The sequence below is a fragment of the Culex pipiens genome, chromosome 3, assembly GCF_016801865.2.
Source record: "Culex pipiens pallens isolate TS chromosome 3, TS_CPP_V2, whole genome shotgun sequence".
NCBI classification, from domain to species: Eukaryota; Metazoa; Arthropoda; class Insecta; order Diptera; family Culicidae; genus Culex; species Culex pipiens.
In genome coordinates, this window is record NC_068939.1 from 169,483,131 (window position 1) to 169,496,305 (window position 13,175).

General features: G+C 34.5%; 2 protein-coding genes across 6 annotated transcripts in view; one reads left to right on the forward strand and one right to left on the reverse strand.

Moving 5' to 3' along the window:
- LOC120417668 (serine/threonine-protein phosphatase 2B catalytic subunit 2-like) overlaps positions 1 to 12,843 on the reverse strand; it is a 162,356-nt gene extending 149,513 nt beyond the window's left edge. The window contains exons 1-2 of one of the 2 annotated variants that reach the window (XM_039579796.2): positions 12,698 to 12,843; positions 3,113 to 3,697 (exon numbers count right to left, since the gene is read on the reverse strand). The gene's annotated coding sequence lies outside the window, so the exon portion shown is untranslated. Of the gene's footprint in view, positions 1 to 3,112; positions 3,698 to 4,580; positions 4,832 to 12,697 lie in introns of those variants that run through there. The other variant, XM_052710502.1, reaches the window with a different exon arrangement.
- Positions 1 to 13,175, forward strand: part of LOC120417667 (G protein-activated inward rectifier potassium channel 3-like) — a 241,409-nt gene that overhangs the window by 195,223 nt on the left and 33,011 nt on the right. The window lies entirely within an intron of this gene.

A 13,175-nucleotide genomic window follows, 5' to 3' on the forward strand; every position in this document is an offset into this window, starting at 1 on the left:
GGTGAAAATAAAAATATTACGATAACAATTCAGGATTTATCTTGAACAGATTTGTACAGACAAAAGCATTTCATTTCGATAAATGTAGGCAAGAATAAATCAAAATGTTTTGACTCATAAAAGAATATGAAGATGTGTGCCTAATTCATCGGATCATAATCATCGAATATTTATCAAATTTTTTAGTTAAAGTTTTCATTTTCCATAAGTTTGGATTTTCGCAAATTTCCGCTTTTTTCCTGACTTTTCCGGTTCCCCGACTACAGACCACCCTGAAATTTGTTGATAATACTGATACTGCTTTACAATGAACACAATTTTTTTTTTATTAGATCTTGCCATTTGTGTTTCAGCCCTTTCAGTCTGAGGAGTGAATTTAGCAGGAAAAAAATACGTCTGCTACACAGAAGAAAAAAATTATGGTAATATTCATCAGGAAATGGTGACAGATTTTGTGGCAAAAAAAATGATTAATTTTACCCCAGAAAATGATGAATTTTCATCAGTTTTTGATGAATATTCATCAGGTACACATTTTTACACATTTTTTATGTAATATTACTCAAAAATAGAGTTAATATTCAACCTACCAAATTTTCAACATTCCAAAATTCAACTTTTTTTTTCTGTGTACTAGAAAGCATTTCAGAGCTTTGGTGTCAAATGAACAATTCACAGAAAAAAATGATGGTAATATTCATCAGGGAATGGTGACAGATTTTGTGTTAAAAAAAAGTGTAATATTACATCAGGAATTGGTGAATATTCATTAGTTTCTGATGAATTTTCATCAGGTTCACATATTTACACATTTTTAAAGTAAAATTTATCATAAAAGATGAAACCAACCAAAATTTCAACCTTCCAAAATTAAATTTTTTTTCTGTGTTGTTCACAATCAAATTCTACGTCTTTTGTGGATCTTAGTTTCCTCATTTTTCAATAAATATATCTCTGAGCCCTGATCGAGATGTAGGCATACTTTCTTGGGCAAAAGCATGCACATCACCTTCGTCAATATAAACACTTAATATTACACACTGCATGTACATTTTTCACAAACACAAAAAAAAGTTGCAACCGACGGGATTCAAACCCAGCACCAATATTAAGGCCTGGCTCCTTAGCCCACTCGGCCATCAGACCGTTGTAAAGCTGTAAGGTTAAACGCATATATGAGCTTGACAATTCGGTCAAGTAGGTTTCCCATACTGATGGGCTACATATTTCAGGGTGTAAAATCACATAAAATTGCATAAAATAATGCAATATTTATTTTACACCCAGGCCTTTTACACGCAGCTAGATTACTACTTTTTTAGCTGTGTATTTTATTGAAAAAATCTCAAATATTAACAGAATACCGTATTTTTTTTTTTCAAATGCTCAAATCTTCATGATTAGCAATATGGGTATCAAACGAAGCGAAATATAATTTCGAAAATTAGTTCAAGTCTAGAGTTATTTTTTGGAAGGATCCTACACAGAAAAAAAATCACGGTAATATTACATCTGGAAAGGGATACATCTTTTATGTCCGAAAAAATGTGTTATTTTAACTTTGAAAATGTGTCATTTTACCACTATTCTGGAGTAATGTCGCATTTTCAGTCTAAATTGAGGTAAAATTACATCATTAAAGAGGTAATATTCAACCTTCTAAAATTACACCTTCCAAATTTACACTTTTTTTTTGCTGTGTATAAGTTTTTGAGTTTCATATGTTTATAGGACCTTTTAAAAAAAAACTCAGTAAGTGTTTTTGTGTAAAAAGTACTTTTTTTAGAAAATCTGAGTATTTTACCCAAAAAAATCCTTATAAATAGAAAATGCACACAATATTTTCATTCGTCTGATACCCATTTAGGGTGCCTAGAATATGGGACTTTTTTAAAACCTCTCTCCATAAGCTGAATATTGTTCCTCGAGCTCCATTGATTCTCGAAGGTGAAGTTTGTTTGGAAAAAAATCTAAAAAATGTATGAAAAACACGACTTTCTTACGGTGAGATTCTCATAGGAAATTCAATGCTCTACAACTTTGTAGAACATAGCATAGCTTTTAACGAAATTTTTTCTGACACTCTAGTTATCTTTAAACCACGTGGACTCGTAGTTTACGGATGGTCCCTAGATGACCTTCAAAAAGGTTTTGAAATTCTTCAAATTAATTATTTTATTTTTGTTAATTTTTGTGTCTTTATGACATGTTTGGAGTTTTCAAAAAACGAAATAACTAAATCATCATCTTTTTTTTTCAAGAGTTATAGCTACTTATCCGTTCTGAGTAGGTTCTTTTTAAATGTTTGTTTATTTATTGTTTGGGGGTTGGCGATTGTCCTCGCTCCATACATTTTTTTTTGTATGAGCAATTGTTCACATGAAAAATCAAAGCATGCTACTTGAAGAGACTGAAAAAATTATTGACAGCTGGAGCAACATTGATATTGAGAAGATCGACAGCCGGAGAGTCGACTGTATCCCTGTATTCAGTAAAAATTGCGAGTCGTCTTTCTGATTTCAAAGTTCAATACAAATAAAAATCTGGAGTTTTTTTTAAAAGGTCCGATAATCATATGAAACACAATAGCTTATAGGACCTTTAAAAAAAACTCTAGAAATGCTGAAAGTTTAAATCAGAGAACGCCAATAGGACCTCTGCAAGAATTCGAAGAAATTCTTTGAAAACTTGCTTTTAAGTGGTATTCATGTTCAATTAAATAGAAAACTACTTGTTTTTTTGTTCAAGATTTTTTTTTCATGTTGCGAATGAATGTTTTCGCTCTTTTTTTCTAACCTTCAGCCTTAATTCTACGCAAAATTTAAAACCCTACTTTTCACCAGCACTCTCTCGCACAGCCTACTTTTTTGTTTGTGTAACGCACCCTCTCCCTCTCACATACATATTCTGATGTTTCGCAACCAACAACCACAGTGACACGCTAAGCTTGTCCGTAGTCGTCCTTTTAATCAAATTAATGCCCAACAATGTGTGGCGGCTGGCCACGGAATGACCATGTGTTGCGTCGTCGCAACAACAACAACAACAACAACACGGTTGTCAGCGCGCGGAAGAACCTTGCGGAGCGTCGCGGAATCCTTGTTTGACTCACCTGGTCGATTAGTTTGTGAACGTGTGTGTGGGGTTCTGCTCCCAGGTTGCTGCTATCGATAATCCTGTTGTTCTTCTTCGTGGAGCAAATCCAGCGAATCGTCCTTTCGCCCCAAAATCTTCAAAAAAGGAGAGTGAGAGCGCTCGCGCTCTCTTTGCTCTCTCGCGGTTGGATTGACTCGCACACTCCCACGCGTTGGTTCTTATCGCAGCGAGCCTACTAGGATAGTATGCACTGGCGAGCGCGCTCGCTCACACTTGCACCACTCTGCTTCTTGGTATTGCTCTCTCTATTGCTCCTGGAGCTGGCGCTCTCTCACTTTTCGCTTGAATTTTGTTTTAGGATTTTTTTCTTCTTCTAAAGGAAAATCTCTCTCCCTAATCACTACACTAGTTGAGTGTGATTGTACACGGCTCTCGCAAACGAGTGGTGGGGCTCTTCCTCTGTTGCTCCAGCGTGCGCTCCACACTGATTTGCCTCACACTCGCGACGCACACACTTGTAACCTCGTTGCTCTCGTGAATCGCGCAAGGAAAACACCTAAAATTCTTCAACACCAAACGGGAAATCGTGGTGGGTGAATTTCTAAAAATAATACAAAAATACACATAATTAGATTTTGCTGCTCGGCCCTCTTCCAGAATCGATCGCCGAAGCTCGCGAGCGAGCGCTCGCCGTTTTGTTTTCCTCTGCCCAAAGAAAAACAACAAAATTTTCCCTATTTTTTCGAGATTTTTTTTCTCTGTTCGCTTCTGGGAAAAGTTCTCTCCTCCGCGTTTCCCGTACGGGAAACTGCGCTCTCTCTCTCTGGAGGAAAATTTTCCCTTTTTCGCCCGTCGCCTACTGCGATCGCGGGCTCGCTCTCCGCTCTCACCGTGACTCGCCGTCAAATTCTTCCCTTTTTCCCTTTTTTTACCCCCCTTCGCACACAAACACACGCAAAGTTGGCGCTGACTTCGCTCGATTTTTCTCGCCCGTGGATTCTTCTCTCCCTCTCTCTGGTGACGATGACTGCCTGCCTTTATTGATGTTAATTTTCCATGTCACCGAGAAACGCACACTCACACTCTTTGCCTAATGAATGGTCGTCGGTCTCGGGGTTTTTCTTTCTTGTGAAATTTTTCCCGAACCCCGCACTGCAGCAGCAGTTTTCCCGATTACCCAACTTCTGGACAATTTCCCGTAAGGTTCTCACCCCCGGTCAAGCAGCTTGGTTGCGCTTTGCTTGCAAGCTTTCATGCAAGGCCTAATTAACTTAGCTTCCGTTCAGATTCCTCCAAACTCTCTTTTTTCTTCCTTCTTCTTCTTCTGCACACTTGACCGAAAAAATCCGCAGCGAGTCACGGTGTGGACACCCGGAGAGCCCCGATCGCAGTAGGCCGAAAAGAGAACACACACACGGAAGAGGGCGCCCTCCACCAGTGTGCAGGGGACTTCGATTGACCAGCCTACTGCTACTGCTTCCAACCTTCCAGAATCTGCTCGCTTCAAGTCATGGCCAGCGTTGAATCGCACGCAAGGAGGAATCCTAGTTTTTTTTTCTCCCTTCCAATCGTTGGGGGGTTGATTTTCCTCTGGCTGGATCTGGTGGATCGAAACCACCACGACGACGACGACGACACACAAACTACGGGGGCCACGAACGGACTGACTGTGGCTCTCTGTGCTCACGGGTTTGCGCTGCTGCTCCTTGGCCGTGTCATGAGCTAGGGCCAGCCTGCCAGCCAGCCAGCCAGTGCGGTCGTCTGTGTTTGTGTGCGTGTGTGTGTCTGTATGGTTTTTCCTTTCTCCTATACTTGCGGAACGCTTTTTCCACCCGGTCCCGAGCAGGGGGTGGTAGCGATTGGTGGGTTCAAGTTGCGTTAGTTTTGTTTGAAGTTCCGCAAAACATAACAAAAGGTACATTTTTGTTCAAGGAATTTGAAAATTCACGGAAAGTGTGTTTGTCCCACATAAAAAAATGTACAAATTTAAAAATTTCTCACCTTGACAATGTCCACCTCAAAATTGATAAATTGGGTACTAAAGCCCTATTTAAATTTTTATGTACAACGGTAAAAAACACGATTCAAGACCAATTCTGATCACTTTATTTCATTTTAATGCAAAAAAAAAATTGACTAGACAACATTTTTTCGATGGATCAACTATGGTCCCCTTGGAACGAGCTGTCATGTAGGAACTTTTATGTCAAGAAGGACCGCGAGGTTAATTTTTCCAAATTGATTTAAAAATCCATTTTAAACTCTTTGTGGTCGTACAAGGGGTCATTTTACTCAGAAAAATAAGCTTTATCGCTGTAAACAATAATATCAGCAATCTAAGCTTCATTTTAGGACCCAATTTAGCCTGGTACAAATTTTGATTTAATATTTTTGTCTATCAAATCTGATCAAGGTCTAGAGGAAGGGAGGTAAATTTAAAAAAAAAAAAAACAACGCTAATAACAAACTCAACCTGCAAAATTTGGAAGCAAAAAGTATCAACAAACGCAATATACATTTTTGCTATCAAAAATTTGCAAATTATGGGAAAAAAATCCTAAATTCGCTGTTTTATTCCGATCAGTGGTTCCAAAATGATTGTGTCACGTTCCCCAGAAAACCATTTCCCAGAAATATTTATCGTGATTATTTTTTATAATTTCGAAAACTTTCAAAATTTCTGAATTTTTAAAATTTTCAAAATTTTCAGAATTTACAAAATTTTCAAAATTTTTAAATTTCCAAGATTTGCATAATTTTTAAAATGCCAGATTTCCAAAATTTTTAAAAATTTAAAACTTTTCAAAATTAAAAAAAAAAAATCAAAATTTCCAACAATCAAAAAAATTCTAAAATTTTGGAAATATTGAAAATTTTAGAATTTCTTTAATTGTTGAAAATTTTGGATTTTTTTTTCAGAATTTTCAAAATTTCCAAAATCTAAAAAAATCCTATAATTTTCAAAACTTCGTTAACATTTAAAATTTCCAGAATTTTCCCAATCGTTTAAATTTTTAACAAAAATTAAAAACAAAATTTCCAACAATCAAAAACATTCTATAATTTTGAAAATAACAAAAATTGCGGAAATTTTGAAAATTTTAAATGTTTTAAAATTTGAAATTTTTAAATTTCTTTAGTTGTGTGAATTTTTTTTAATATTTTAGAAAATTTCAAAATTTCAAAAATTAATAAAAAGTTCCAACAATAAAATAAATCTTAAATTTTCAAAACTTCAAAAATTTTCAAAATTTCCAAATTTCCAAAATTTTCTATATTTGCAAAATTTCCAAGTTTCTAAATTTTAAATATTTCCAAAATTTCCTAATTTTCCAAAATTTCTAAATTATTAAAAATTTCCAAAATTTTCCAAATGCCACGCATAATCTTATTTTACTTAGATTTTTTTTTATGAAAAAAATAAATAAAAAAAAGAAACTGCAATTTATTCGGCATTTGCATAAAAAAATTAAAATTACTGAAAAAGAATAATTGGCCGATTTGACATTTTCTATTATTCTCTCTAGAATTGTAATTTTTAAAGTTTCACACGAACTTTTTAAATATTAGGCTGGATTTTTTAGATCCTCTGGCCATTTTTCCTTCAAAGCCCCAAAAATAGCTGTTCAAGAGAGCTAAAATCGGTTGAAACAACAAGATGTAATGCTTTTGAAAAACAAAGTTTTTTGAGTTTTTGCCTTCCTCACCTCACTGAGGCAAGGCTATAAAATCACTCGAAAAATGAACTTCTTAAATACGACTCCTAGATATACCTTCACGTATACCTATCGACTCAGAATCAAATTCTGAACAAATGTCTGTGGGGATGTGTGTAGACATGATTTTTTTTTCCACACGATTATCTCAGAACTGGCTGAACCGATTTTGGCCGGATCCGCCTTATTCTGTTCGTTTTGGGGTCCCCTAAGACCCTATTAAATTTTACTCTGTTTAGTGAAGTACTTTTAAAGTTATGCCAAGAAAAAGTTTTTTTGTAGCTACAAAAAAGGGTGATTTTTGCATAACCTCAAAGGCCGGGTCTTTTTGCGTACGAGCGAGAGTCACACAGCATGCGTATCGCCCGGTTACCCAGGGTGGCCACCAGATTTGGATTTTCAATTTCCCGGTTTTTTCCCGGTTTTCTCCCGAGGCCAGATGGAATTTTTGTTTTTTAGTTTTAAATCAAATTACAGTGTTTTTTTTTATAGACTGACGTTAGTATCAAAATACTTTTTGAACGCATACACAACGTATACATTTGGTTCAATATTTTTATTTCTCAAGAAAGCTTTCAAATTGAGTACAAAAAGTAAGAAGCCGTTTTTTAAAGTTTTTAGTCCAAATCCTTAATTTCCATAATGCTTGTGATTTTTCATCTCCATGCTCCACAATTTTTCTTAGCTTTATATCAATAAAAAATCGTTTTGTATTAAATTTAAGAATTACATAAATTATTACAGGAAAACAGGAAATAGCATTTAAAATGTTGGGTATGGGCAAGGGTAGAAAAGATTTGCAAAAAACAATATCATTTATGCAAATACTCTTCAGTTTTCTTTGAAAAAGCTTTTGTAAATTCAAGAAGAACGATTCTTCCAGAGAAAAAGTGCCATATATTTAAACAATCGGAACCTTAAAACATTTCTTGCTGATCGATTTAGTATCTTCGGCAAGGATCGCAGATCGGCAGATCGCGCAAACATAAACATAATTCTCGATACATCCTTTGTATGAGCCAAATTTATTGCATAAAAAAATAATCATGTTTGGATGTTTTTAAATTTTTGAGTAACACAGAAAGGTGAAAAATCAATTGACCGTGCTGCAATTTTCAGATGAGAATTAAATAAAACCCAACAAAAACTCAATTTTTGTGTTTGAATAAAAATAAAAAGTGACTGTTTGTATTGAAATGACTATTATACAGTTAAACTCTAAAAATAATTTCAAAATATCTGAAAATGTTATTTAAAATTTAAAATACAATTTTGAAATAAATTAAAAAAAAAGATATTTTTTAAAATGTTCTGGATTTTAAAAACAATTTGATAGGCAAAGATTGTTGAAAGATTCCCAAATAAATATAAAAAATATCTTAAATACCAAATATTTCCGACATTTTAAAATTATACAAAAGTATTCAAATCTGATTTAAAAATACAAACACAAAATTTCATAGCAATTTGTCCTTAAAAATTTGTTTGACTGAGAAAGCCAAAAATCATCTAATAAAATACTACTAAAAACAGATTTTTGAAATTCCACCAAATGTTTTACAGTAAAAATTGTAAACAGTCCGTCTCGATTATCCGAAGGTTTGAACAATAAAAAACAGTTAGTATTTTTTATTTTCTTACTTTTACCATCTAATTCGAGTTCTGCGACTTAATTTTAGTCACTGTTGAGTGGTTGATTGCCTATTAAATTTAAAAATGCATTTTCAATATTTCATTTCAGCCATTTTGGCCGCCATCTTGGATTTCATAATTTTAAATCATTTTAAAGTAGTTTAGGCTGGTACATATTTTATTTAAATTTTTTGTCCCCCCCCCCCACCTTCAAAATTGTTCCGAAAAATCAGGGGGCAATTTTTTTTTAAACTTCAAAATTATAATGAAAATTTAAGTGGAATCAACTGAAATCTATTTTAGATCCATTCACCTGCGTTCAGAATCATTTTTAGCATGTTTGGGTTGATTAAAAATCATTTGAATTTTTGAAAATTTTCGATTTTGATTATTTTTTTTTTCGCTTATATTTTTGTTTTCGTCAAATGTTACATTTTATGAAAACTAATGATTGCAAAACAACTGAACTAGTGTAAAATGCATTTTAAAACACTTTTTCCATGCAAGTGTTGAAACTGTGGCTTTTTATTTCAATATTTATATTTTTTTATTTTTTTCCGAGGCCTTCGGATAATCGAGTATAAGCTTTTTGCACCACGATTTTCGGTACGCAAAATTTAGTATCTTCGAAATTATGGGAACTATCGGTTATTATTCCCTAAAGTTACTGTCTACAAAAAAAATAAAGCAGATTTTGACTCTTTTTACAATCATATTGTTGAAGGGTTAAATCCGTAAGTTTGACAATTTTGGAATAAAAAGACAACAACTTCCTTGGCTGCTGTGCACCCTCAAGTTGATATTGAAATACATAAAAAAAATTAAAAAAAATGTTTATTGTGCTTGTGAAATTCAATACTTATTGAAATAAGACTTCAAAAATCATAGCGCTGAGTAAATTTTCTATTGACACGCGAACTAGATAGGAAAAATTTCAGCTTATCAAACATTTGTTTTTTAAACCGGGTCCGGTGGTGTAGTGGTAATCGTAGTTGCTTCTCCCCCCTCGCCAAAGAAATATATCATGGAATACTCAACAAAAAAACAACCAAAGCCTAGTAGCTTGAGTCTATTACACAAATTTAAACATTATTTTCCCGAATTCTTCATTTAGAATAACTAGAATAATATTCTAATAGAGAAAAGTAAATTTTGAAGTCATTTAGAGGAATTTATCGAATTTTATTTAAACTTAAAATATTTTCCCGGTTTTTCAGTCGAATTCCCGAGTTTTTCCCGGTTTTCTCCCGGTGGAATAAATTCCCGGGTTTTTCCCGGTTTTCCCGGTTTTTTCCCGAGGTGGCCACCCTGGGTTACCACATTGCTTAAGGGGTTACATACATGTAAATAGTAAAAAAATATAAAGGTTGGTATGAGCACACATTTATATTTTTTAAAAAATCTTTTTGCAGGGCATTAAAATATATATTTTCATCTTTTAACAAAATAAATATGAAGACATTTGGATATACCTTTGCCGAGATATAACTATTTTAAGTTAGCAGTTTCAAAAAACGGGTGCCACGATATCTCAACACTGCTTTGACCAAATCGGCTCAAAATTTTGGTGAAGACTCGTTGAACCGGTCCTGTGTGCATGACGAAGGCCGATTTTCAAAAACTTAATTCTAAAAAAAGATAAAAATATTTTTTTGTTTTTCATATAAAAAATCGTCAGTTTTTGATTTTTGTATTTTTTAAAAAAGCAAAATTTCAAAATCGGGCTTCGTCATGCACACGAAATATGTTTTGAGAGTCTTCACCCCAAATTTCAGCCAATTTGGTCCATCCCATCTCGAGATATCGTGGCACCCGTAAATCAACTCAGTGTCTAGAGAAAAACGTTTACACAGTTTGACAGTTCGCTTTGCGCATGGCAAAATTATGAACTTAATCCGTCTCTTACTCAGTTTAATCATGAAATATCTTCATGAAACTTTCAAGAGTGATTGAAAATCATCTTTTAAGTGGATTTATTAAATTTTCTGAAATATTAAATTTTTGATTTTCTACATGTATGTAACCCCTTAATTACACTTGCTTATTCCTTTTATTTATTTCCTTATCGTTTAGGTAATTATTTCCTATCAACAAATTTTTTATGGTCTCTTTTGCAATTTTTTTCTGAATATTAATAAAATTATTTATTTGATCGTAAAAAACAAGAGACGGACAGGAACATTAACATTGCCAAAATATAGACCATAATTATGGAATATAAAGTTAAAAAAAAGCAGTTAAATAAAAGTAAAACAAATTTAACATTTTTGTTACGAAAATTCCTCGTTCAATTTAGTTTTATGTTCTAAATTTTCGGAAAGGTAAAAAAAATATAGAAATTCCAGATCCTTTAATTTTTTTTTAATTTTTGAAATACCCTGATGAGAAATTTGTTACTTATTTGTTTTTGTTATAAATATTTATTTGAATGTTTGTAATATATGAATACACATCAAATCGAAATATATTGTTTAATGATAGTTTTGCTAAAATACTTCAACTTGTGAATGTACTAAATTTTTAAATTTTGTAACTTTGTAGGTATAATTTTTTGTAATTTGGTGAAAGATTTTAACAACATGTTAGTAATACTGTCTTATTTATAATTTATTCATCCAAAGTTGCATGCGAATGCAGGATCATGAAATTTAACAACTTTTTTTTAAAGATCTTTTTTTTCAATTGAATCTAATGTTGAAAAAACTTAATTTAAAGTAGTTGCCTCCATTTTTTTTTCAAATTATCAAACTTTTACTTTATCTACCAGAAAGTTGGTTCTGAAATTTTGCTCCAAGAATTTGGGACAGGCATGACTTATTTAGAAAGTTTTACCTAACTCAACTCGCATCGGGAGCCAAAAGAAAACACTATTTTAATAAGTTCATTTTTCAGAAGATGCGGAGATGCTTGAGACCATTATAATCTGGAGCGAAAACAATGGGTTTGTCAAAAATAGTAATTTTTTTTAAATTTGGGCCGTTTAATTTTAAGTATTTTTTTTACAGTGTCACCAGCGCTTAAATATCTATTCTTCGTTTGAAATTTCATTCCAATAACATTCTAAATTGAGAAAAAAAAAAATGCCTGAAAAAAACTTGTTAGTGCTTCCTGACTTGTGACTAACAAAAGTGTTTAGCACAACTTTTGAAGTACTTAACAAAACATTATAATCTTTACTAAGCACAGAGATTTCGGCGTTTGAAGGTAAGTCTAAAATAGGCTTGATTTAGAAGTAATTTTTCTATGAAGTTTGAAAGAAATAAAATCTGGCTTTCAAAAATTCGCCTTAAATATTTAAATATTCATAGGGAGACTGGATTTCACTATTAAAATTTAGTTACAAAACACTCAAACTACGTAGCAATTGCTTTAATCGAACTCTTAAATTGCGTCTATTTTCCAATTGAAAAAATAAATTACCGATATAATTGTTTTTAACCTGAATGATTTCACTTTTTTCTCAATTTGTTTAACTATAACAAACGCCGTTGCTCGTAGACACTTTATTTTATTCTTACGAGTCAACTTATATTAATTGAGACTTTTCTAATATAAACAAATCAGTAATCTGATGTCTAAAATATTGTGCAAAACACGTAAATTTGCGTTGAAATGCAATGCTATGCCAATGTATAGACCTCCTAATTCTTCATGTTGTTTCTCAAAACATACTAGACACTTGATTTTACTACTCCATCCGAACCAAAATTCGCCACCATTCTCCAACTTTCTTCCGCTCGGACTCGAAACCTCTCACACACTGCTGGCTGCGCACTCTTGCCGTGGCCTACTGCCTGCCGCTCTGCTGTTGCTCCTTTTTCGGGGAGTTCTGGAACGTTTTAAGATAAATGCAAAAATTTGCCCCCGGGGGGAGCGCCCTTGGTCTCTTCGTGGTGCAATCATCTGCGTGCGATGCGCCACAGCAGGCTGGTCATTCGCTTAGAATCGATTCTTCGGGCCAGCAGTTCTGCCTTTCTTTCCAGCAGAGGAAAAAACTGCAAAATGTCAGAGATTTTCAAAGTCCCCCCCTCCCCTCGCACACACTCTCCGCTCTCTTCTTTTCCTCCGAAATCCCTCGACCGACACTCAGCAAAATTTGCTCGCGCACCGAAAATGGGGCCCGTCGATGACGAACGACGACACGAACGAAAGAAAAAAAGAAGTTGGCAAAAGAGACACTTTTCACGCGATTTGCACGCGATCCCGCACGATCTGCCGCTGGCCACGGTCACGGCCCACTCGATCGTCATTACCTGGGTGCAATTCCGCCAGTAAATACACGATAATTTTCGCGAAAACTTTCTGCCACTGCTTGCCCATATAAATAAAAAATAGAGCAGCTGTCAAAATTTTCTTGCACCACACACACACGCTCTCTTGCTCTCGCGCTGGCGTTGCTGCTGCTTTCGCGACACGACTCGTTGCCCTTTTGGCTGTATTGGTTGTCCACCAGCAGAGTTGGGCTGCCGTTTTTTCCAGCTTCACACCACGACGGAACCGCGAACACGGTGGGGCCACCAAGAGCGAGAGAGGGAGAGTGAGCGCGCGCACTCTCAGTGCAGTCGCGAACAATGCGTCCTCTCTCGCTCTAGCCCCAGCCACCTGTCAACGCTGCTGGAGCTCTCGATACGGAGCAAAAAGGGGGGAACAGAGAAAGCATTCAAAGTTGTGGTACTAGAATGGGCGTGAGAGTGTGTGTGTTTGCTTGTGATGGAGCGAGCGTTATCGATC